General features: G+C 39.5%; 1 protein-coding gene across 21 annotated transcripts in view; it reads left to right on the top strand.

The window, feature by feature from the left end:
- Positions 1-465: 465 nt before the first annotated feature.
- Positions 466-26,871, top strand: part of MPDZ (multiple PDZ domain crumbs cell polarity complex component) — a 168,726-nt gene continuing 142,320 nt past the window's right edge. For 15 of the 21 annotated variants that reach the window (XM_048222978.2, XM_026506535.4, XM_026506528.4 and 12 more), the window contains exon 1: positions 466-763. The gene's annotated coding sequence lies outside the window, so the exon portion shown is untranslated. The remainder of the gene's footprint in view (positions 764-26,871) is intronic. The other 6 variants (XM_044386929.3, XM_048222982.2, XM_048222981.2 and 3 more) reach the window with 2 other exon arrangements.

Genomic DNA, 26,871 nt, shown 5'->3' with positions numbered 1-26,871 from the left:
TAAGCTACTCATACAAAAGGCATTCACAAGGCAGCCCACATAATGAAAAAAAAAAAAAAAAAAAGTCCTCAAAACTAGAAATAGATGCTACCAGTTCCCACAGGTTGCCGGATTTAGAAAGGCATATACAGCGCCCCCCCGCTCCCCCCCGGTTACATTCGAATTTCAAATAAACAATGAATGACTTTTTTTAGTGTAAGTATGTCCCAAACATTGCACGGGCCATACTTGGCTAAAATAATTAGTCCTTGTTATCGGACATTCCCATTTAACGGGGAGCCCTGTATTCCCCCAAGCAACTTCACAGAACCCCCGCGCCTCACCCCAGGCCGAGCGCCCGAGCACTAGTTTAAAACCCAGGACCCGCGGGTTGGGCCGAGCCCCGTGATTGGCCGAGGCGCGCCCGCCGCCCCGCCGGCCGCAGGCGTCACGCAGCCCCGGCAGCTCCGGCCCTGCCGCCGCTGCCGCCGCCGCCGCCTTCTCCTCGGCAGCCCCTGTCGGCGCAAGTGCGGCGCGCACGGGGGGAGGGGGAGCGGCGGAGCGCGAGGCTGGCGTCGGGCCGCCGCTGGCCGGGCGGGATTAAGTTTCACGGTCGCGCGTGAGTGTCTGTGCGCGTTTATCCCGAAGCTCCTCGCCGGGCCGTTACTTCAGCAGAAAAGAGGGCGAACGGGAGCGAGGCGAGGCTCTCGAATCCCCGGCGACCTCGGCTCCCCAGCCCTCCTCCCCCTCTGCGTCCCCGCCCGGGGCGGCCGCCGCTAGCCGGGTAAGCGGCGCCGGGGCCCGGGCCAGGAGACCGGAGCGCGCCCCCGCGCTCTGTGCGCGCGCTGGCCGGGAAGGTGCGCGGGCGCTGGGGGCTCGGAGCGCGGGGCAGGCAGGCGGGCGGGCGGGGTGCGTTCGCCCCACCCCGCGCGGCCCGGCGGTACTGGGAAGCCGCTGCTCCTCAGGCTTTTTAAAAGGATGGGGTCTGGAAGTTTCCTTCGCTACTTGCATGGCCCCCGCGAGCGCTAGTCCCAGTCCTTCAGCCCTCCCACCCCCTCTCCCCCTTTGCCCTTGATTACTCTAAATGGTTTAAAAGTTTTTTTTCTTTTTCTTTGTTTGGAGGGCCACAGGGATGGTGCCGGGGAGGGGAACCGCGGGCCTGGTGAGCGGGCCGGCGCTCCGGGGCGCAGGAGCCTGTTGCTCGCCGCTGGTGTGGCCGGGGCCGGACTCCCCCCTCCACCGCTACGCTGTGTCGGACGCATAGATCCAAGGGGGAAAAGGCCCCCCAAGACTGGCGTCTCTAGCCTTGTCTGGCGGACTCCGAGCGCGCCGCTAATTGGTACCCGCCCCCCATCCCCCGCGGCGCCTGTGCCCTTTCATCCGCTGCCCCCCATGGTGGGAGCAGTTAGCTCTCGCCACCCTCTTCAACTACCCCTAGCGGATGGGGCGCCTTTGTCTGCGATCGCAGCCGGGGGATGCCGGATGTTCCTCGGGAAGCTCTGTTCGGGAGACGCTTTGTGTCTTGGGAGTTGTGTGTGTGTCGGGGGTGGTGATGGTGTAAATTTTTGCTTGCGTTCTTTGCAGAGGCACAAAGGCCGGGCTAGTCTTTCCCTCAGATCACATGGAAATTCAAGCTGGGACTGCCTAACGTAGGAGGGGCCGGGCGACAGCCGGGGGGAGGGGGGGCCGGGTGGCCGCCGCTGCGCAGTGGCCGGGGGCGAGTCGGGGGCGGCGGGACGTCTCCATCCGTCTCCGCGGGTGGGGCTTGCAGAGCTTGCTCAGCTGGCGAAGAACCCGAGCGTGGGCGCTGCGTGCCTTGTGTGGGGAGGGTGCGGATGTCAGCTAGTGTTTCTTAGGTAGTAGCATCAGATAAGGGGACCATGACTTCAGCCTAGAAAGAATACCGTCCATGTTAGTTTGATGTCCAGAGGAGAAGAATCTGAAAAGTGTCTAGATACTGTCACCCAGGTTTGGTGGACAGCTGTGGTGCAAACATTGCTTTTGTGTTTCCGTAGACATCCCTCGTTTAGGTTACCTTTGACAGAGTTAAAAGAAAAAAAAAACGATCTGAAAAACTAACGAAATGATGGTTTAGGGCTTGGGAGTTTTTACATGCTGAATTTGGGTATACGTGACCATAATGAACTTTTTTTAAAGGGTCGAATCAACTATTTAATATATGCTTTAGCGCCTGGTAGAATTTAGGTTAAAACAACAACAACAACAACAACAACAACAACAACAACAACAACACTTAAGGTTCCTAGGTTTGAGCTTCTAATACAATGTAAAGCTCTGGATGGGTGCACCTGTGCCCCTGCCTGAAGGAGGAGCTTGAGAAGGTTCAGAGGGTGGTGGAAATAATCTTGTCGGGGATGCCCAGATTTCTTGCTAGCTAATGAGCTAGTTTACAAATCCGCGGGTCTAGCTAGATGAGACTCTATCCTTGCTCAGTTCATTTTAGGGTCTTTGAAAGCGGAGGTCTCTAAACTTAAGGGCCACAGGCCAAACTGGCCAGCAGCAGCCTGTTTTTCCATTAAAGTGTAGGAGTTAGAAGTGGTTTGTGGATTTTTATATGGTTAAAAAAAATAAAAATATATCATGGCATATGAAAATTGTATAAAAATCAAATCTCAGTGTGCATAAGTTTTATTGGCACACAGCCACACTCATTCCTATTGTGTATGGTGGATTCTTACTGTCTTTGGTTGCTTTCACAACAGCAGTGGGAAAGTTGAGACATGGATGTACAGCCTTAAAAGTATGGAATGTTTACTCTCTTTTTCTTTACAGAAAAACTTGCCAACCTAGAGCAGACTTTAAAAGTATTGCTTAGGGTGCCTGGGTGGCTCAGTCGGTTAAGCGTCTGCTTTCTGCTCTGGTCATGATCCCAGGGCCCTGGAATCCAGCCTGGCATCTGGCTCTCTGCTCAGTGGGGATCTTGCTTCTCCTTCCGCTCCACCTGCTTGTGCGCACGCTCTCTCTCTCTCTCTCTCTCTCTCTCTCCCTCCCTCTCTCCCTCCCTCCAGCCCCCTCTCTCTTAGTCAAATAAATAAATAAGATCTTAAAAAAAAAGAGTATTGCTTAAATGCCCCCTCTTGTGATGGGTGCATTGTTTAATTTCATTTCCTTTCACACTGTTTCTCGTATCTCCTGAATTGGCTGACTTTCCCGCAATACGTAGACAAATTAAGTTAATGTATTGGATTTTCTCATTTCCAAGTTTCACCCTCAAAAAGATTTCTTAACCTTTTGGTATCTTTCTTTGTCAGAATCTAGGATAAAGTGAGTTTTCCGATTGGCAGAAATTACATGCATAGTTACTTTAAATTTTATATAGATAGCCAAATTTCAAGGTGCTCTGCAGTGAGTTCTAGTGACTTCTTGCTGCCCTACAACCTGAACAGGTTTGAGAATTATAGTTTTGTTTATTTAGGTAGGGAGCAGCTGGGGTTAGGGGATGTCATGGATTCCTTTTTGCAGGGAAGTTACCACTTGAGGCAAAGCTAGTTTGTGGGAGAGCTTGATTCCTCACCACCCCTAAACCTTTGCTAAAACAAAAAATGGTGACGTTTAGTCTCAACATATTACCGAGATTGATCATATATGTATATGCCTCTAACATGCCTTCCTTTTCTTTCTTTAGCTACCATTGGTATTTCTTCTTTTCATTTCCCCTCTCATTTCTAGTTTTCTTTCTTGCTTTGCTGTAGTCCTTCCTTTTATTGCCTAAGCCTGTTGCTTTTGGCTTAGGCAGGACAAGATGTCAGTTATAGTTTCGTGTGCTCCAAATTTCTATCACATAGACATTGTCCTGCTTGACCCTTAAAGACTTTTTTGCATTTTAGATACTTTTTAAATGCACATATATCTTGAAGGAGTGAAGGCTGTCCCCAGAGTTTACTATCTCTCTGCAAGGTGGCGGTGCTCAGATTTGTGGGAATCCTTGAAATGTAATTTTGCATTGATGCAGGCTTTTAGCCTTCAGCTGCTGTGGTATTGAGGCTCTGCTTTACAAATGAGGTGGACCCATTGTCTAGAGTTGAGATTAAGGGGCTTAGAAGCTGGCATTCAACAATGAATTGCCTGGAAGAACTAACTGCCCTTAGTTAAAGGCAGATGATTTTCTTCAGATTATATCCCAAGTCTGACATCATAGACTTGACTCCCTTAGGTTGAGTTGCAGGTTGGCTCCATTTTGTATATTTGTAATATGTACAAAGTACTTTGTGAATTTCATTATCTTGAGGAAAAGTTGATATATTGGACTGGAAATGTCCCAGAGCAAACAACATATCTGCCAGAGAAAGATCTTATACTTCAAAGTAAAGAAGCAGAAAACTTCCTATAGAATTCAGGGCTGCTTGATGGTACATACGAATGATGGTATATTTTAGCATTATTATATTTCCCAGGCAGTTGTATGTGATCTTAAAATACATTTGGCCTAAATAGGAATTCATTTGATACAGTTACATTGTTATGTACATTATCAACCCCATATTTATAACAAGAAAGGTATTATTTTTCTCTTGTGAAATAGTGTCATGCGTAAGAGAGCATCTATATAAACACAGTTGGGAAGTGATGGTTAGTATGGTAAAGTTGATCTACTATGATTAAATAATTATAGTGGGGTTCCGTGTGGGCGAATAAGAATAAGGAGATGAAGAACTTCTACTTAAATAATCTATTGCCTTCCTGTGAAATATTTTCTGAGAAGATTTGAGGTAGTTGTTTATTTAGTAGATAATAATAGATGGATTAGGAGATATGTTGCATTGGGTTAAGCACTGGGGAGAAAAAACAAGATACTGCTCTAGAAGCTTACTGTCTTGATTGAAAAAAAATAATGACACAAAGGAAAGAATAAGAAAGTTTTGCACATAGTAAAAGTCACACCATTTCTTTTTTTAAATTTTTATCATTTATTTATTTATTTTAAGTTATAGCATTTCAAAGAAATTAGAGATCAACATAGGATTGCTTGCTGGCAATTTGTAGATGACAATTTCTTCCTGTGTCTTCCATTCGTATTGGAGTAGGGGAACCCCAATGACCTCATTTAACCCTAATTACCTCTTAAAAGACCCTGTCTCCAAATGCAGTCAGATTCTGAGGTTATAAGGGTTAGGACCTCAACATATGTATTTTGGGGAGATAGGGAGGACACAATTCAGCCCATAACGAAGTTCTTAAAGAGACCTAGGTTATAAACTGGTGGAGACCTTGAAGAATGGACTGGTTTAGGGTAAGGTGGGGGGAGATCATACAGGAGGCTCTTGTGTTAGTCTAAGCATTATTGTGGTAATTTGATGTTTGGGAAGAAAGAGAAACTGTTATTTGAGGAAAAGATACTTTATCTTTGGTCTGAAGCCACTTGTTTTCTTTTTCCTGGTTTTCACTGAGAAACTGGCCCTTGCTTTTTATGGACAGAGCATTACTTTAGTTCCCTTTGTGTTTCATAAAAGCATTAATTTTTAAAGATATTTCTTCTATTTCTTTAAAAAAATCAGTAAAACATTAAATTCGGCAGAGTTGAAACGTTAATGTTTGTAAACATTTTGTGATGGTTCTGGAGTCTGATTAAAACAGCAAAATTTATTCTTTAAATTACATTGACCTGAAAACTGTAATACTCTGCATGTTTTGTGGGCAAGTAGTTCTCATAATCATTTTTCTCCTCAGAAGTGTCTTCTTTTTGGAAAAAAATTAAGATTAAAAAAGTAATTTATATTGTATATTATAACAAAAACTTTTTAAGGTGTTGAGATTAGATGAGTTAGAGAAATGTTAATGCGATTTTTCCAAATTTGGTCTGCTGAGTTTAAAAAAAATAAAAAGTAAATTGAGACTTAAATTCTTGCTTTTTTTCTTCTTGTTTGTGGCGGTTAAATTTCTTTAGTGTAGAGAATTCTGATCTTTATTCTCCTTTTAGTTTTATTTATATCTTAGAAAACAATATTCATTGTTACTTTCTTATAAAGAACTCTACCTTCAGATCTAAGGTGCTAGAAATAAATACATGAGGAAAAAGTGAAAAAGGAAACTCTTGGAAGAAAAACAGAGACATTAGATACAAAAAAAATTAGGAAAAACCTATTTAGGTGTGTTGATAATTTAATGTTGATAATTTCAATATGTTTTGGGATACCTTACCATTTACTTTATTATTTATATTTTAAAACTGTATAGTAATATACATAAGATAGTTATTTCCTTGGTAACTTGTTTAATAATTAAAATAACACATTTTTACAAATATGGAAAAGGTAGAGTAGTGCAAAGAAACAAAAAACTTGCCTGTGATTCTGTCACCCATATATCAGCACCCCCCATAATACACATGAATAAATAGCACTGTTGATTTCACTGATTGCTCTTTTTCTCAATGAAGATAATATGATCTGAGATTATAAACATCCATACGTAGAATGGAAACTGATTTCATCTCTGTGAACCAATGTCTGTTGATTCTTTTGAGGAGATATAATATGGCTAACTACAATGTGGAACATAGGATACCTGTGGGGAATCAATTATTTAATCTTGATGTCTGCTTGAAAGTAAATGTTACATAGTCCTAGTTAATTTTGGAATAATTTTACATTATGTACTTGGGTGGCCCCTATCATGCCTTGCTTTGGGGAACTGGCTGTAGAAAATGGTCATGGGAATCTGTCATTCTGTGCTTTTAAGACATCACAGACCTAACAAAACTGTGATGATAGAATCCTAAAGATTAAAGGTTATTCTGTAGTTTAAAAGGATCTTCTCCTTTCTATACAAGGTATGCCCAGCTTCCCTTATACTTTGCTAGGACCCCTTCACTGGTCCTGTTTGTCAAAGTTTGTTGTTGCTGTGTAAAGTTCGTGAAGCTCTAGGTTAGGTGTTCCCCCTTCTTCACTACCTCCATTCTTCCAAGGATATTTCATTTTAATAAGTCAGGCGTGAAGTCTGCCTCTGGGCAACATTTATTTCCTACTGTAGGACTTGAGGGGCCTCAACTATAGGATTCAGTGGGGTTTTGTGTGTCCCCACCTTCCCACTACATTCATGCTTTTCCAGGAAGTAGTAAACATAGTCACTCTATTGCCTTTTGAGAAAAGCTCAACGTGAGAATGCCTCTTTGTTCTGATGTAATCTGCTGAATGTATATATTGTATCAGGCTAAATCATGGGATGTTTTTAGATATTTTATGGCTGTGGTAGGAAAACAAAAGAAGAAACAGCCCCTAGGCCAGGATTATTGCTCCCTGGCCTGCTCTGTGAAGTTCAGTGAACATTTTAGTTGTTAAATTAAGGACTTTCAGACCCCACCCTTTTCTCAGGAAGGGGAGAGGGATCATTTACTTTATTGATATGTAATTTATAATTGACATATGCACATAGTGAAAGTGCACAATTTGTTGAAGTTTGGCCTACATGTAACCATCCCCATAATCGAGATAGTAAACATTCATCACCCCTTAAAGTTTCCTAATGACCGTTTCTCATACTCTCCTGTCTCCCCTACCTACTTGTCTCCCATCTCCAAGGAACCACTGATCTTTCTGTCAGGACAGACTAATATGCATTCTCTAGAGTTTTAAATAAATGGAATGATACAGGATATTCTCTCGTTTTATCACTTCTTTCCTCTGTATTTTGGGATTCATCCATGTTGCTTCTACTCATAGTTTAATACGTTTATTGCTGAGTGCTAGTTCATTGTACTGAATGGATATACCATTCAGAGGTTTTTTTTAAAAAAAAAAAAACAGTTTAGAATTCTCTTGCATTTTGTCCAGAACTTACTTGTTCTTGGTTTCAACTTTGTTGTGTCAGACTTCTGTATTTGACAGTATTAGTCTTCTTAAATTCATGCCTCTTGGATAATTGAAATTTAAATGCCTTTATATAAGGTTACTCAAGGTTTCAAAATATGTAAATCATATATAATTTAAAAAAAAACTAACAAATTTAAAATAGAGATTTAAAGTTTCCTAATCTTTAAAGATGTCAGATGATTATGTAAAAACAAAACAAAACAAATAAACAAAAAACCAGTCATGTGAGTATTGACGCTTTCCCCAAACTTTTGTATCCTGCCTTGTGAAGTCAGTTCCTGTATTGAGCTCAAAGCTTTAAGACTGCTTGGCTAATTCTCTGACTGACTTGCATATTTTTCATAGTTTTTATAGTTTCTGACAGATTTATCTGTCACTTCTTGTGACAAGTTTATGTGACGATCATATAGTAAATATGATAACTAAGTTGTAATTTGGTGCCTGAATATAATAATTACTATTCAGTATCCGTTACACCTAAGATCGTCAAACATATCAAGAATTGGAGAGAAGATCGTATTGTGAAAACATGTTGCTCTTGTTGGCATCACTCAGATATCTTGGGCCATTTTTAACTCTTAGATGTTTGTCTCTGCTTTCTAATGACGTAATTGAAATTAAGTGACAAAAACAAAAAACCAACAACAACCAACCGAACCATCAGTTGAGGCAGATGTGGTCTCTGCATTATTACAAAAGTAAAAGTTGGTTTATAATCTTAATATTAACAGTTAGTCCTTTGAGTACTATAGTAAAATACAGTTAATGAATGTAGTTAAATTGTAGATGAGTTAATTAAGAAGCAAATAGTCATGTTTATTGAAAGAAAATAAGACCTTAAAATTTTTTCAGAGAGAAAATACCAGTTGTCAAAGATGGCCCTAGTGAGTCCTATGGAATTATATGTGGTAACTAGTGTAGCCTATTACAATTATCTGTGAATTAGTAATTAGGGGATTGAATTGGTCTATGCTTATTTATCTTATATGGCTAAGGTTCATGTTTGGATAGGTTCATATGAATTTGGATTTCTTTGTATAATTTCCCCTGTCTGTACTACTTGGAATCTTGCCACCAAGATGTAAATTGTCATCTCTTTGCTGACTTTCCTCAGTGTATTCTCAGGAATGTAGACTATCACTGACTGACAAGCTTATCTGCTGATTTAGACAATGACATCTCTTGGCCGTCAGAGGAATACAAGGTTCTCTCTAGCAGTTCTTTAGTACAGATTATGTAAAACATTGCTTTTATAATTGTGAGCAAATTTTATTTTCTTCTTGAGTGTATGCATATTCAGTTAACAGAAGATCCAAAGGTGAATTGGTTTTGATTTAGTATGGAGATGAGTAAGAGAGGATCATGGCTGATTTTACATTTTTTAATATATATTCTTCTCCCTATATGTAGACTTTATTTCATCTTGGTTTTGATTCTGCTGGGATTTTTATTTCACAGATGATTGTTTGATGTCTATGTAAGATATTTTGATCTTCAGGCCCCTGGCTGACTCAGTGGTAGAGCATGTGATTCTTGATCTCAGGGTTTTGAGTTCGAGCCCCATGTTGGGTGTAGAGTTTATTTAAAAAAAAAAAAAGGAATTTTGATCTTGATCTCTCCCTATTTTTAATTTGACCTTATTAAGGTTATCTTCCATAAGTAACTTGTTTTCACATTGGTCTGGGAACCAAAGTGATGTCAAATAAGCTTTATTTAGTATCACTATCTTAAATAACCTTGCCTAGAGTGTTGGCTGTAGTGGGTGCTTTATGAATATGGTACTTAGAGTGATCAAGCATGAAGGGTTGGTCAGTCTTTCCTTCTTTTCTTTTCTCCTTCCTTCCTTCCTTCCTTCCTTCCTTCCTTCCTTCCACCCTTGTTTGCCCCCTTGTTGAAGGGCTTTATTTCTAATTGATTTTTACCCCTTAAATAATTCTTATATATTGCATTATATTTTAAAATGTTCATGCTCCCCAGGGTTCCAGCTTCATTTCTCCTTCCTTGGCAATCTGTACCTAATCTCCTTTATCTTCAGCAACACCTAGAGGCCAGTGATTGCCTACTCTTAGGTCTTCCAGGTTTTTTTCTCCTTAGATGCACATGTGTAGTTGATTCCTTCTTTCAACAGGTATTTGATGAGTGCCTTATCTGACCCAGCCACTATTTCTGATTCTGGGGATATAGCCCAGGGAGAAAAAGGGACTATCACTACCACCAAACAAAACAAAACAAAACAAAAAACCCACAAAAATTCCTACCCCCATGGAGCTTAGATTTTAATATTTCTTATTTTCTAGAAACATTTCAAACTGAATATGTTCACAAGGAATGCTTTTCTACCTGTTCCTCTAAAAACAGAAGACAGTTCTCTTTTTGCTGTTTAAGCTAACAATGTCCCAATAGTTCTTAGTTTCCCAATTTAGAAACATTGAAAGTCAACTTCTATTGCTGTTACTCATTCTGCCTGCCCCCAGCACATATCTAGCGGTCACTGAATTTTTTCGATTCCCTCTGATGAATTGTGTGTATATTTCCTTGTTTTTCTGGTGTCTGCCTTAATCTAGGTTTATATTATTTTTTGATTGGCTTGCTTTTACAACCTAACATCTGATTATACGATCATAGTTCTTTCTTTTTTTCATGAGTTATTTACCTTATTGCCAAGATTGTTTTTCCAGAAAATGAATTTCAGTTACTGCCTCTCCCCTCAACCCATTCCACATGCACTGCCACTCCTGTAGGACAAGGGTCCGAGGAAGCCATGAAACATTGCTTTCCTAGCTCCTGTTTAGTTTGGTAGCCAGTACTATAAAACCCTTGTCGTTCAAATTCTCTGTTTCTTTATGATGACATTGCCTTAGCAGATGTCCTTCCCTTAGCAAGGCATGCCCTTTCCCTCTCTTGGCTGTCTCCTGCACTCTCCTGGGTTGTGCATCCTTTGGGACAATTCACATGTCACACCTCCCAATTCTTTTTGCTGCATGCTGACAGCATTAGATTTCTCTGTACTCTCACAGAATTTAGCACATCACGTTGCAGTGTAATTACTTAACAGTTTTCCACTAAATTGAGAGCTCAAAAGTTAGGTACCTGTCCATATTCTGCTCTACCATTGCTTCAGTGATAGAGCCAGATACAGACTTTGGGGAGACTAAAATTTGTAGAATTTGTGATGGTTCTCTTAAATTAAAAAAATAACAAAATTGTGAATACAAAATTAGATGTGAAAGTGCCTATTTATTTGAATGAGAATGGAAGAATCCTGTGTAAGTATTTCATGCTAAATCTGCATAGGGGAGTATAAGTGTGTAGTTAAAACTTGCTAAAATAATGTTGTGTATTTATATAGTTTTTTTCGCTGTTGATTTTCTTAAAATTAGGAAACATTATGAGTTAGCCATTCTGATGCTGATACTGCTGTTAATAACAATACTGCCTAATGTTTCCTCAGCACTTCCATTTTGTACATATTCACACATACTTTATCTTACGGGATTTTGACAACTAAGTCACAAGGAAAGTGACTCAGACTTAATGATCTTTACTGTGTTTGGCTGCTTGGTGGGTGACAAAGATAGAGTTGAAGTTCTTCCTTTGAGATCAGATTTCACTTTGGTGGGGGAAATGATTCAGTTCTTCCTGTGCTTCTGTAACCTCGGTTAACAGCCTGCTCCACCTCCTGTTAGGCTGGTGAATGTTCAGGACTTTTCTGAGAGTTTTGTAAATGATCTTGCTGCCCCTCCATCTTTTCTATCTCTTTTCCATTTCAGCTTCCTCACCTCATTATTTTTTCTTCCTTTCCTGCCCTGTTTATCTGTGTCTTGCCATACATCAAACTTGTTCTCTCTCCATTTGTCTCTTCTGGTAGATAACATAATATTCTTAAGTGTCAGTTCTTTGACTAAGCTGACTTCTAAGACTTTGCAATATTTGAATTCATTTCTACTCCTTTGAAATGTTGTAGGGGGTGATTTTAGGTATTCAGTAGCACAAAAAGTGCATATGGTTTGTGGCAATGGGAACATAAATGTCCTGAAAGCTATGTACTTTCTTTACTGTACTTGGCAAGTCCCAATTCAGAAATGATCAGTATTCATTTGTGTTGAGGATTTACTGATTTAATAAGCCTGATTAATCTGATAGCAAATTGGAAATAGCAAAATGGAGAGATTAGTGTCCAGATACTTTCAGAAGACAAAATAACAATAGCAGTAGTTTTTGATATGCTTATTATTTACAGGTGCTTTGCATGTTATTGTTAATGCCCACTTTACAACAGTAGCTCAGGATCTCAAAATTAGTAAAATGGTAGTTTTTTAAGTGAGCTTTATAAATAGGCAGTCTGGGAACTCTGAAAGCATAAGTGCCTGGGGCTACATACATAATCTGAAGGTAAGGAACTATTTTCTTACCTGTAGTAGTAGTATTAGAGCACAGAGCTATGTAATGGAAAGGTCTTGGTTTTGCTATTAGTCAGAGCTGTATTGACTTTAAATAATAGCTTTGTTGCTGACAAGCTTTGTAATGTGGGGGAAAACACTTTATCTTTCTGATCCTCAATTTTCTTGTTTAAAAATGTGTGTATCTAACATGAAGCTCTCGGCAGGATTAAAGGAAAGGCATGTGCGTGAAGCCTATATGTCTGTTTAAGAAGACAGGAATATAGGAAGGCTATTTCATAAATGGTTTAATTTCATACAGTGAAAATAATGCTAGTTCATTGCCTAAAAAAGTCGCTCATGGAGACTATTTAATTCCATGGAAGAATTACTGTTATAGTAGATGCAATTGCAATCAATTCTTATATGCAGTTTTATTATTAGTTTTTACTGAATAGCATTTTTTAAAGCCCCAAATAACAAATTATTACTTTAATTTGTAGATTACAGCCAAGCTTACATTTTAGACATCAGTGGTGAATATGTATTTGGAAACTTTGACTCTTGAAGGGAGTATTTGATGGTCAATTTATATCTGAGGAATAAAGTTGCTTCCCCCCCCCCCTCAATCAGCAAAATGACATGGAAAATTGAACAGTTTACTTAGGGAATCTAGTAACAGACATCCAATCTGACTGAATAAGGCTTTTAAGCCTATTATTTCTTCCTTCTTCTTTGTCCCCAAATCCTCTTGTAGCTTGAATTAGATTACTTTTGGCTGATACCTTCAGATAATTGTTGATGTTTTATTACATAGACTTTTCAGTACCCCCACATAATAACAGCTATAGAAATATGATTGCTTAGTAAAAGTCTGAGTTATGTGACCTTGAAAAAGTTAGTAATCTCTTTGACCTTCTACTTCCACATCTGTGAAATGTGGTGTTAGCAGGTTATGTTATGGGAAGAGTAAAAGCTCATGAAATTTTCTTACATCTTCAAATAAGATACTTGAAATTATAAAGCATTAATAGTTGCAGAAAATGGATTGATATCTTCTTCCAGCTGAATTTAAGGGTTCTAAATTGCTCCATGAAAAGAATTGCATAAATGGACTCAGAGAAAGCATGCTCTATCACTAGCCCTTCTCAGTACACACATGATACTTCTCTGTGCAAAGAGCTGGCAACCAAACCAACAGGGGGTGCAGACTACTAGTCATCCTGAGCATAGTACGAGAGAGAAAAACAGCCACATTAAATATCACTCCAATATGCTAGTCTCTTCCCAGAGGATTTCCTATCAGAAACGTGAGCCTGCCCTTTTCTGAATGAAGTTTGTAATCTTTATCTCTATTCCTATCCAAATTCAGCAGAGGGAATTCATGAGGGCCACAAACTGAATTTAGGAAGCACTGATTGATGGGGAGGGATAAAAATATCTAATTATGTATAGTACTTAAAGCTCTGTAACAGCCAAGTAGGCAATATGATAGATGACAGTCCTCATAATTTTTGTAGAAAAGATTCCAAAACAGAAGAAACAATTAGGAACAATAGTGGGAAAGTGGCAGAAGTAGAATTATTTGAAAAGTTATGGGGAAAAACCCTAGAAAATGGATCTTGGATGAAGAGCATGAACTTGAGGTAGTTGGCTGGGAAGATAAGTTAAAGCAGCAACAAGGTGATAATATTCTGTGTGTCCTGTGTTCCCCTCCCCCCCCCCCAGTTTTGTCTCTATTGAAAAGGTTGTCTCTATACTGTCCTTTAGGGCTTTACCCTGAGGAATTGTTTAGTCACAGTTGACAAAGCCATGTATTGTCCTGCCTCAGTATCATCATTGAGATCTCACAGACTCAGTGAAAGTCCTGTCTCCGTGAGGGCAGCCGAGAAATGACAGGTATCTTCTGTACTGTCACCTCCTCCTGCAGTTGATAAGTCCTCACAGCAGCTGCTGGCCGTGTTTCAGGGTCCCATGGGGACGCTTTGAGTAGCCATGCTTTTTCTAAGCACCAGGGATACAGTTTGCCCCAGGCCCACTGGAGAATTGCCTCATTCCAGGCAGGCAAAAGGGCAGGAGGCAGGAGCCCGAAGTAATTTCTCTGGAGAATTTGTTGCCGGTGTAGGAATCGCACCTGAGAATTCTGAAGCACAAAGTTAATCCTTCTGTGCATTTTTGGTTTCCCTCAAGAAAATTATGTGACTGGAGTGAGTGCTTTATGAGCAGTGGCTGCCTCTGGAGCCTGATGCCAACCCATTGTTGTTTGCCTGCAAGGGCAGCCCTTGGAGGGATCCCCCTGCCTGCTTCTGTCCAAGAAATATGCTGGCCTGTTGCATCTTGGTCCTTAACACTGAAAATGTGGTAGCCAACAGTGACAAACTACCCAACAACCTACATTCCTCTGAGTTTAGCTAGGGAGTGAGAACAGAAGAGGCTAAATATGCATTCTCGGAAGCATCCGAATCTTTTCCCTGAGTCACCATGTTTGGTGTGAGTTAACAATTTGGGGGAAGGGCTAAGAACATTATGGATGGAAAATATGTAAAAAAGGGTGCCCAGAGAGAAGGTATTGTGGAGTCCATAGTTGTGTGTGTATGTGTGTGTTTATGTTTTGGTTGATTTAAAAAAAAATTATGAGTGGGGGTAAGGAGAAAGGAAATAAATATAATACAGTGGACTATAAACAGAATTGATTTGTCTAATATATTTAAAAAGAAAGAAAGGGGGCACTTGGGTGGCTCAGTCAACCTTCTGCTCGGGTCATAATCCCAGAGTCCTGGAATCGAGTCCCGAATAAGGCTCCCTGCTCAGTGGGGAGTCTGCTTCTCCCTCTGCCTCTCACCCTGCTAATGCTCTCTCTCTCTTTCCCTCTCTCTCTATCACACTCACTCTCAACTAAATAAATAAACCTTTAAAAAAATTTAAAAAAGAAAACAACTTACGGGACACATGGGTGGCTAGTTGGTTAAGTGTCTGCCTTTGGCTCAGGTCATGATCCCAGGGTCCTGGGATCGAGTCCCGCATCGGGCTCCTTGCTCCACGGGGAGCATGCTTCTCCCTCTGCCTCTGCCTCTCCCCCCTGTTTGTTCTCTCTCTCTCTCAAATAAAATCTTTAAAAAAAATAAAAAGAAAGAAAGTTCAGCCTTTCAGATAATCAGTTAATAGTAGCAGCCTAAGGTTTTCATCCCAGACACACCATTGGTTTGTTATATAACCACATCTCCATGAGCTTTAGCATGTCCGTGAGCTACATGTTTTTTGTTGTTCCTTTCAACACTAACACTGACTTCATACCTGGGTGTGTGCAGTACATAGGGGAGATTAACTCAAAAGTATCACAAAATATAATTTAAGTGTGTAATTCTGGAAGTAGTTATGAATCTGCTAAGTGTCTTTATAAAGTAAGTGTGTGCTTTAGGGAATCTGCTGTTAAGGATAGAACATGCATACTTTTTGAAAGGACAATGAACCCTTTACCTCCGTCCAACAGTCTTAAAAATAAAAGGGAGTAGCTTTCAATACAAAAATAAGTTTAATGAACCTGTTTGCTAGTATAAATGTATGTATAAGTATACCAATAATAAAATATTCCAACTTCTATGTTATATGTATTTTCCTTTCCAGTAGGTTTTTTTTCCCCCCTATTAGGAAATTACTATGCAAAGGAATGAGATGATATTATTTTCACCGAAAGTTGTTTAGAGTGTGTGGATTCTTGGTCAAAGTCATGATTTTCGTTTATGTATGTTTACATAATTCTGAATTAATTTGCCATTTCTCCATTTTATAGTATTAGCTTAGATCTATTATGTGACTATTCATCATATTGAATTGTCATTTGAATATACGTGAAAGATAAATAAATTTCCCCTTAACTGAAACATTTATATTTATGTGTACACTCTTGGGTTCACCCATCATTTTCAAAGGTGGGGATTTTGGTCTGTGCTGTGTATACTCTCAGAAGTAGAACACCTACGGTCACCTATCACTTCCTGCCCTGCTGTTCTCTCTCACACAGAGTTGGCTAATCCAGAGCCATAAGCTTCAGCTTCTAAGGCTCTTACCTAAAACGGCTTGTTAAAACTAGCAGCTGAGTAGCCATCAGGAAATCAGAGTAAAGCTTTGTTTTTAAAATAAAAATTTTAAAAATGAAAATTCCTTATGAGATCTTAATTTTTGAAGAAATCTTTTCATAATATTTCATTTCCTTTTGCTAGAATTAAGTAAGCTAGCCTGAACCAATTATTTTTCTGGCAGCATTTATCAATGGCAATTTTTTTTTTTTGAAGTAACTTTGTAGTTTGAGGTGAAATCTCCCCCTCGCCCCCTGAGGAAGAACGATAGGATTTCAAAATCATTGTGAATTAGAAAGAAGGAAATAATTATCTCTAGTTCTATCTTCCATAATTAGATATTAACATTTTCACATGTTTACTGCCATCTGTTATTTTTCTAATATTATTATGAAAACTTTCAAATGTATGTTTTACAATGTACATGTTATAATTAATTATTATTATAAAGAATTCTCATGTATCCATCATTCAGTTTTAATAGCCTTTTGTTCATGGCCAGTCCTGTTGCTTCCGTCCTCTTCCATTTTTTAGAAGCAAATCTTCAGCATTTCACCATTTTATCCATAAATATTTCAACCCATTTACTTTTTACATGTATACTTTAAAAACATTCTAAAAGTTACAGTTTCCTTAAAAAAAAAAAAAAAGAGAAAGCTAAAGTTCCCTTTTGATCCCTCTCTGATCTGAGACTACCATTTTCATATGCCCCTACAAGTAACTATGACTATAATCGATGTTAGAATGTGTCCTTTTAATTCATTGTTGAATATGATGAAAGTATGTATATATATTTATATGTAAGCATGTATTATTATTTTATATATATTTTAAAAACAGGTAAACAATATCAAACTATTCTGCAACTCTCAATTTCATTTTTGAAATGTGGATTGTGAATTTATTCTTAAGTGAGTCTAACCCATTCATATTTATTGTGAATATAGATGTTTGGACTTATTTTAGTCTCTTTGTTCTATATTTTTTGTTGACTGTGTTTTTCCTTTTTTTCTCTGTCCCCAGCCTTGTTTAGATTGAATATTCTCTGTTGCATCCTTTTTCCTGGTTTATAAATTATAGATTCCATTTCTGGTTATTTTTTTTAGTGTTACTTTAAATTTTTAATGTGAATATTTGGCTTGTTTTTCTAGTTGAGTTTGAAATGAAAGTATTTCTATTCTCTTATGACTGAAATTTGTTAGCCAGAAATATTTTAATTATTTGTAAATGTTTTTCACAGTTACTACGGTTTCTTTCATTTATAGAATGAAACCTTGTCAATTATATCTCGCATGCCTTTTTCAACAGCAGCTTTATTTTGTTTGCTTGGAACGTAGTAGCTTTTCTCAGGCTTTAATTAAAACCGAATACTTCATGGTATTTTATTCACCTGCCATTCACCTGCTTCCCTATGCCTTGTTTTTTTCTGATGTAACTATCCCTCCTGTAAGGTTCTTAATTATTTCAGTGGTCTTATTAAACTTACCTTTGCCTGTAAGCTGCCTCAAATCTCTAGTGGAAGTAGAGTGTCCAAATGAAATAGTTAAAAGAGCAAGGTACTTCTATAGCAGGATGCTTGAAGGGATTTTTGTGTGTGTGGGGGATGTGGTAGTGTGATGCTATACCCAAGCAGGCTGTGATAGTTAGGTGTGTTTGAATGGTGTAAAGAGCCTCTTAGAAATGATCTCTGTTGCGAAATAAGTCAAGCAGAGAAAGACAATTATCATATGGTTTCACTCATTTATGGAACATAAGAAGTAGGAAGATCAGTAGAAGAAAGGGAAGAAGAAAGGGGGGGTAATCAGAAGGGGGAATGAACCATGAGAGACTATGGACTCTGGGAAACAAACTGAGGGCTTCAGAGGGGAGGGGGGTGCGGAAATGGGATAGGCTGGTGATGGGTATTAAGGAGGGCACATATTGCATGGTGCAGTGGGTGTTATACGCAAGTAATGAATCATGGGACTTTACAGCAAAAACTAGGGGTGTACTGTATGGTGACTAACATAATATAATAAAAAATTATTAAAATAAAAAAAAGAAATTATCTCTGTCAAATGGAGTTCACTGTAAGAATGAATGTTAGTGACTACGCACCTTACCTCTCATTGGCTGTGTTGGCTCCCCCAAGGAATACCTGCTGCTCTTGTAATGTCAGCTGTGTTCTGTCTCTCTCATCTGATTTGTTTTGCTCTCTCATAAATCAGGCTTGTGCCTTATCAGCCTTTCATCCTTTACTTATCTTCCTCTTATCTTTGGTTTATTCTTGCAGTGTTTCTCTTCTTCAGTTCACAAGAGAGAGTCTAGCCTAGTTCTACCTTTCTGGTCAGCACTTAGATTGTCTTCCTTTGAGTGAGGAGCCCAACCCTTGTTGTGGCTATGGTTGGAAAAGAAGGACGTAGCATAGTGTGTGATAGCGTATTCCTTCGAGCAGGGGCAGTGGGAAGGTTGAAATCTGTATTAGTTAGTTTGGGCTGCTGTAACAAATACCCCAGTGGATGTCTTAAACAACAGAAATTTAATTCCTCTTGGTTCTGGAGGCTCGAAAGTCCAACATCAAGGTCTAGCAGGTTTGGTTTCTAGTGAAAACTCTCTTCCTGGCTTGTCAATAGTCACCTTCTCCCTGTGCCCTTACATGGCTTTTCTTTGGTACTTGCATGTGGAAAGGGCTGGAGAGAGGGAAGGAGAAAGGGATAGATAGATAGCTCTTCCTCTTCATATAAGGCCATCAATCCTATTGGATTAGGACCATTCCCTTATGACCTCATTGAACCTTAAGTACATCCTAAAAGCCCTATCTCCAAACACAACGCATTGAAGTTTACAGCTTCAATATGAATTTTGGGGGGAAACAGTTCAATCCATAGTGGCATTGTAAGGTACTAGAACTCAGCCTTTTAAACTCTTGGTCAGGACACATCTTTATTTCTGGAATAGTCATATCACTGCCCTCTTCTTATATTCTCTTGGTGATTGGTATTCCGATCCCATCATAAACTCAGGCAGAAACCCGGGGCTCATCCTGGACTCGTCTTCTTTCCTTCCACATTATCTAGTCCTGTTGCTTATAGCTTGTCATTCATTCTTCAATCCGTCTTCCATTTTCATTTTTTCACTTTCTTGTCTGTTTTTGAAAATGCTTCTTACTTGGCCTTATTTCTAGTTTCTCTTGTTTTTATAGGTCTTCCACACCATTACCAGAATGATGTTTCTAAAACAAAGTTTGACCGTGTCACCCATTACGCCAAAATAAACTTCAAATTTAAATGTCTGTAAACTTCTTAAGAATGGTATGCAGGTCCCTCAGTAATTTAGCCTGTGCCCACATCTCTAGCCTTATCACTTCTGACTTTCCTTTTCTCCAGTCCCAATCCAGGAATAAGAAGCTACCTGCAGTGCTCAGAAGGAGGTATGTGCTTTTGCCTCTACGTGGGGAGCTCTCCTCATTCTTGCTTTGACTCTGACCTGCTCTTCAGGAGACTGTGCAGGGTCTTTGCCTCCAGGAAGCTTTCCCTCTCTCTTCAATTTGAGATTGGTGCCCTGATTTTTAAGTGTCCGCTTACTTGCTTTTTTCTTCTATTTCCTTGGCCCATGATTTCCCTGTTTCTTCATCTTTCTAATTCTGCCACCCAACAACATGCCAATCATATAGGGGCCCCGTGTATTGTTGAATCAGCAACTAACAGAATTTGAGTTCTTTTCTCACCCCGTGGCCCCCTTAGCATTTTTTATTTTGGACAGGTAATTTATCTTTCCGTTTTATAAAGGAAGGACAAGACTATCAGTTGGTATTTCAAGTATGTTGGAAAGGTAAGGTTATTTGATATTTGGTTTTCTTTCATTCTAGGGAACAGAACAGAATTGTATTATTATTGAAGGAATTCAGAAAGATTCATAAATATGAACTTGAAAATGAAAATAATTTTGTTCACAAATACTTTTTGGTCAAGCCTATAGAAATGAAGAAGTTCAAAAGAACAGATACTACTAAGAAGAGGTGGAGTGTTTTCTGTTGGATGAGTGTACTAACATTAGTGGGTAGTGTGATGTTTCTTTTAGAGTTCTAGTTTAGTAACATTTCCCTAGAGTGTGAATTATGATTAGAACTATAAGTTTTACTCTCATAGCCAGTTGATGTTATGACAAACTACCTACAAATGACTACAGCCTTACATTTGTCTAACATCAGGTAGTGCTGAGGCAGCTGTGAATGAGACAGATGCTAAATTTAAATGCAATAAATAGGGGTGCCTGGGTGGCTAGGTTGGTTAAGCATCTGCCTTTGGCTCAGGTCATGATCCCAGGGTCCTGGGATCGAGCCCCTCATTGGGCTCCCCGCTCTCCTCTCCTTCTGTGTGCCTCTCTGCCTGCTTGTACTCTCTCTCTCTCTGTCAAATAAATAAATAAAATCTTAAAAAAATGCAATAAGTAGATGCTGAGTGACTGTGACTAGCCAGAAAGCATTGCAGCGAACTCACTTAAAGTTATACTACCCGTTTTGGCCATGGGAACTTTTTTCTGGATCTTTCTTGAGGCAAGGAAAACAAAAGCAAAAGTAAACTATTGGGACTTCAACAAAATTAAAAACTTTGGTGTAGTGAAGGAAACAATCAACAAAACAAAAAGGCAACCTATGGAATGGGAGAAGACATTTGCAAATAGCATATCTCTTAAAGGGTTAATATCCAAAATATATAAAGAACTTATAAAACTAAGTACCCCAAAAAACCAAAAATCCAATTAAAAATGGGCAGAAGTCTTGAACAGACATTTGTCCAAAGAAAACATCCAGCTGGCCAAAAGATGCTCATCATCACTCACCATCAGGGAAATGCAAACCAAAACTACAATGGGATATCATCTCACACCTGTCAGAATGGCTCAGATCAACAACACAAGAAATAACAGGTGTTGGTTATGTGGAGAAAACACTTGTGCATGGTTGGTGGGAATGCAAAATAGTGCAGCCACTGTGGAAAACAGTATAGAGGCGCCTCAAAAAGTTAAAAATAGAACAACTTTAAGATCCAACAATGGCAGTACTGGGTATTTTACCCAAAGAATAAAAAAACACACTATTCTAAAGGATTAAATCCAACCGACTGTTTTTAGCAGCATTATTTATAATTGCCAAGGTATGGAAGCAGCCCAAGTGTCCATTGATTGAGGATAAAGAAGATATGGTATCTGTATACAATGGAATATTATTCAGGCATAAAACAGAATGAAATCTTGCCATTTGCAATGACGTGGGTGGAGCTAGAGAGTATAATGCTAAGTGAAATAAGTCAGAGAAAAATAAAACCATATGATTTCATTCATGTCGAATTTAAGAAACAGAACAAATGAGCAAAAGGGAAAAAGACAAATCAAGGAACATACTCTTAATTATAGATAACGAACTGATGGTTACCAGAGGGGTAAGGGTGAGGGATGGGTTAAGTGGATGATGGCATTTAAGGAGTGACCTTGTCCTGATGAGCATGGGGTGATGTGTGGAATTGTGGAATCATTATATTGTACACCTGATACTAATATAACACTGTATGTTAACTAACTGGAATTAAAATAAAATCTTTAAAAAACATAAATAAAGTTTTACCTCTTTTACAGTTAGACTTGTTTAAGATAACTAGAAAATTTTATGCATTTGGGACAGTTTCTTTTTCTGGGTTATTCTTAGCAGAAAATATTTTCACTTCTTAGTTGCCATATAATCTGTATTGGACAGAACGATTTATGTTTGAAGCACCGATTCTTTACTACTTACAATGTGTGCCCACACATTACCAGTACAACTTGTTGGAAACTACAATAATTAGACAATCATTTTCTGTTTCTAAATAAAACCAAATTTAATTTGATTTTTATCCCTTCCTGAAACTGGTATTATCAGCTAGTTGTTGGAAAGTCATTGGATCACAGCTAAAATCTTTAGAGATTTGTGAAGGACTTGGCAACTCTGTCATTACATTAATGTTGTACAAGAAGTGTAAAGGCCTTAAATTAAAAATGATTTTTAAAATTTGATTTTTTCCGTAAGGTAATATATACACAAGTAGAGTTGCCATATAAAATATTGGATGCCTGGTTAAATTTGAAATTTAGATAATCAACAAATTAGTGTTTAGTTATAAGTAGGTCCCAAGTATTGCACAAAATATGCTTATACTAAAAAATTAATTCATTTATCTGAAATTCAAATTTATTTAAATTTTTCTGTATACTGTGTTTTTATTTGCTAAATGTGGCAATGTTATATTGATATAAAATTTTAAAAACCCAAAAGACAGGGCACCAGTGTGGATCAGTCAGTTAAGCGTTTGCGTTTGGCTCAGGCCATGATCCCAAGGGTCCTGGGATCAAGCCCCACATTGGGCTCCCTGCTCAGCGAGGAGTCTGCTTCTCCCTCACCCTCTTCCACTGTTTGCTGCTCCCCCTACTTGTGCTCTCTCTCTGTCAAATAAATAAATAAAATATTAGAAAAATAAAAAAATTAGAGGAGGGAGTTAAGATGGCGGAGGAGTAGGAGACCCCTTTTTCAGCCGGTCCCCTGAGTCAAGTTGGATAGGTACCAGACCAGCCTGAACATCCACGGAATCAGCCTGACGCAGGAAGATACATCTGGATCTCTACAGATGAACATCTCCAGCGCTGAGTATTGAGGTACGAAGCGGGGAGCTGTGAAACCGCGCACAGATATTGGAAGATAAACGGAAGGGGGAGGGAGCCTCCGCATTCGGGCGGGCGCTGGGAAGTGGTAGCCACCTGCATGGGGGAGCGGTGGGACTCGAAGACGGCACCCGTGAGAGGACAGACTGACACCGTGAGCCGGGAGCGTGCGCCACCAGCCTTCTCACGGACCTCCAGTGTGCTCACCGGACATAGACTGAGACCCGGAGATCTGGGAGTGCATGGGGGCGGCTGGCGGCTGGCGGTGTTAGAAACACAAAGGACAGAGACGCGCCAGCCTTGGAAGTGAGGGCTGGGACGCCGGCTGTGGGGCGCACATCCCGGCACGCTGCAGGGTTGAGCAGCACCAACAGAAACAGAGTTAAAATGACCAGAACATCAGTGGAGAATGGTCCGCGATCCCTCTGTTCTGAGACAGACGCTGAGATTTGGCCACTGGTGCTCTGATTCTCAGAAGAGGCACAGCAAACCGCCAGGGAAAGCCGCCAGAGAACAAAAGCCTGGAAATACCAGCTCACAGTGTACCCATCTCCCCCTCACAGGAGACACGGAGACTCTACCTAAACAGGGTTGCCTGAGTATCGGCGTGGCAGGCCCCTCCCCCAGAAGGCAGGCTGAAAAATCAAGAAGCCCATATCCCTAATATCCCTATAAAACAAGGGCACACGGCCTGGGTCCCAGTCAATAATTTGGGCTCTGGACAAGCCCACAACCTCTCCTCATCAGAATGACGAGAAGGAGAAATCCTCCCAAGCAAAGACAAGACAATGAGTCTGTGGCCTCTGCCACAGTACTAATGGATATGGATATAACCAAATTATCAGAAATGAAATTCAGAGTAACAATGGTCAAGATGATGTGTAGACTTGAAAAAAGTGTTAACGAAAATGTTAATGAGAATATAGAATCTCTAAGGGTGGAAATGAGAGCGAATCTGGCAGAAATTAAAAATTCTATGAGCCAAATGCAGTCAAAACTAGAGGCTCTGACAGCCAGGGTGAATGAGGCAGAAGAACGTATCAGCGAATTGGAGGTTGGGTTAGTAGAAAACTAAAATGGAATCTGGACTTAAAAAAATCCATGCTCATGAATGTAGGTTATGGGAGATTACTGACTCAATGAAACGTTCCAATGTCAGAATCATCGGCATCCCTGAGGGGGTGGAGAAAAACAGAGGTGTAGAAGAGATATTTGAACAAATTGTAGCTGAAAACTTCCCTAATCTAGCGAGGGAAATAAACATTTGTGTCCAAGAGTCAGAGAGGACCCCACCCAAGCTCAACCACGACAAACCTACACCATGTCACGTCATAATACAATTCGCAAATATTAGATCCAAGGATACAGTATTGAAAGCAGCCAGGGCAAAGAAATTTCTCACGTACCAAGGCAAAGGTATCAGAATTACGTCAGACTTGTCTACACAGACCTGGAATGAGAGAAAGGATTGGGGGGCCATTTTTAAAGCTCTTTCAGAGAAAAACATGCAGCCAAGGATCCTTTATCCAGCAAGGCTGTCATTCAGAATTGATGGAGAAATAAAGACCTTCCAGAATCGTCAGTCATTGACCAATTTCATAACCACGAAACCAGCCCTGCAGGAGATATTAAGGGGGGGTTCTATAAAGGTAAAAGGGCCGCAAGAGTGATACAGAACAGAAAGTCACAAACGATAGAAACAAAGACTTTACTGGCAACATGGCATCATTAAAATCATCTCTCAATAATCAGTCTCAATGTAAATGGCCTAAATGCTCCCATAACATGCCACAGGGTTGCAGGTTGGATAAAAAGACATGACCCATCCATTTGCTGTCTACAAGAGACTCATTTTGAACCTAAAGATACATTCAGACTGAAAGTAAAGGGATGGAATACCATCTTTCATGCCAATGGACCTTAAAAGAAAGCTGGGGTAGCAATTCTCATAGCAGACAGATTGGATTTTAAACTAAAGACTATAGTTAGAGACACAGAAGGGCACTATATTATTTTTAAAGGATGTATTCAACAAGTAGATATGACAATTATAAATATATATGCCCCCAACAGGGGAGCAGCAAGATACACAAGCCAACTCTTAACCAGAATAAAGAAACATATAGATAAAAATACGTTAGTAGTAGGGGACCTCAACACTCCACTATCAGAAATAGAACACCCATGCAAAAAATCGACAAAGAAACAAGGGCTTTGAATGCCATACTCGACGAGTTGGACCTCATGGATATATATAGAACACTACACCCCAGAACCAAAGAATACTCATTCTATTCTAATGCCCATAGAACATTCTCAAGAATAGACCATGTTCTGGGACACAAAACAGGTCTCAACCGATACCAAAAGACTAAAATTATTCCCTGCATATTCTCAGACCACAACGCTCTGAAATTGGAACTCAACCACAAGGAAAAATTTGGAAGAAACTCAAACACTTGGAGACTAAGAACCATCCTGCTCAGGAATGACTCGATAAAACAGGAAATCAAAAATCAATTTAAACCATTTATGGAGACCAATGAGAATGAAAACACAACAGTCCAAAACCTATGGGATACTGCAAAGGCAGTCCTAAGGGGGAAATACATAGCCATCCAAGCCTCACTGAAAAGAATAGAAAAACCTAAAATGCAGTTTTTATATTCTCACCTCAAGAAGCTGGAACAGCAACAGAGGGACAGACCTAATCCACGCATGAGGCAGCACTTTACCAAGATTAGAGCAGAAATCAATGAATTAGATACCAGGAGTACAGTAGAGCAGATCAACAGAACTAGAAGCTGGTTCTTTGAGCGAATCACTAAAATTGACAGACCACTGGCAAGACTTATCCAAAAGAATAGAGAAAAGACCCAAATTAATAAAATTATGAACGAAAAAGGAGAGGTCACAACCAGCACCAATGAAATTGGAAGGATTATTAGAAACTTATCAACAGCTTTATGACAATAAATTAAGCAATCTGGAAGAGATGGAGGCCTTCCTGGAAACCTATAAACTACCAAGACTGAAACAGGAAGAAATTGATTTTTTAAACAGGCCGATTAATTATGAAGAGATTGAATCAGTGATAAACAACCTTCCAAAAAACAAAACTCCAGGACCGGACGTTTTTCCTGGGGAATTCTACCAAACATTCAAAGAAGAAATAATACCTATTCTCCTAAAGCTATTTCAAAAAATAGAAACAGAAGGAAAGCTACTAAACTCATTCTATGAGGCCAATATTACCTTGATCCCCAAACCAGGCAAAGACCCCATCAAAAAGGAGAATTACAGACCGATTTCCCTAATGAACATGGACGCCAAAATCCTCAACAAGATCCTGGCTAATAGAATCCAACAGTACATTAAAACGATTATCCATCATGACCAAGTGGGATTCATCCCTAGGATGCAAGGGTGGTTCAACATTAGCAAATTGATCGGGGTCTTAGATTTTATCCAGAAAGTAAAATTCAAAAATCATATGATTCTCTCAATAGATGCAGAAAAAGCATTTGACAAAATACAGCATCCTTTCCTGATTAAAACCCTTCAAGAGTGTAGGGATAGAGGGTACATTCCTTAATCTCATGAAAGCCATCTATGAAAAGCCTACAGCAAATATCATTCTCAATGGGGAAAAGCTGGAAGCCTTTCCCTTAAGATCAGGAACACGACAAGGATGCCCACTCTCACCACTATTATTCAACTTAGTACTAGAAGTCCTTGCAAAAGCAATCAGACAAAAAGGGATAAAAGGTATCCGAATCAGCAAAGAAGAAGTCAAAATGTCTCTCTTTGCAGATGACATGATACTGTATATGGAAAACCCAAAAGAATCCACGCCCAAACTATTAGAAGTTATAGAGCAATTCAGTAATGTGGCGGGATACAAAATCAATGCTCAGAAATCAGTTGCATTTCTAT

The sequence above is a fragment of the Ursus arctos genome, unplaced genomic scaffold (genome assembly GCF_023065955.2).
Source record: "Ursus arctos isolate Adak ecotype North America unplaced genomic scaffold, UrsArc2.0 scaffold_18, whole genome shotgun sequence".
NCBI lineage: Eukaryota > Metazoa > Chordata > Mammalia > Carnivora > Ursidae > Ursus > Ursus arctos.
The sequence above is the reverse complement of the archived record's forward strand: the minus strand, read 5'-3'. Positions and strand labels throughout refer to the sequence as shown.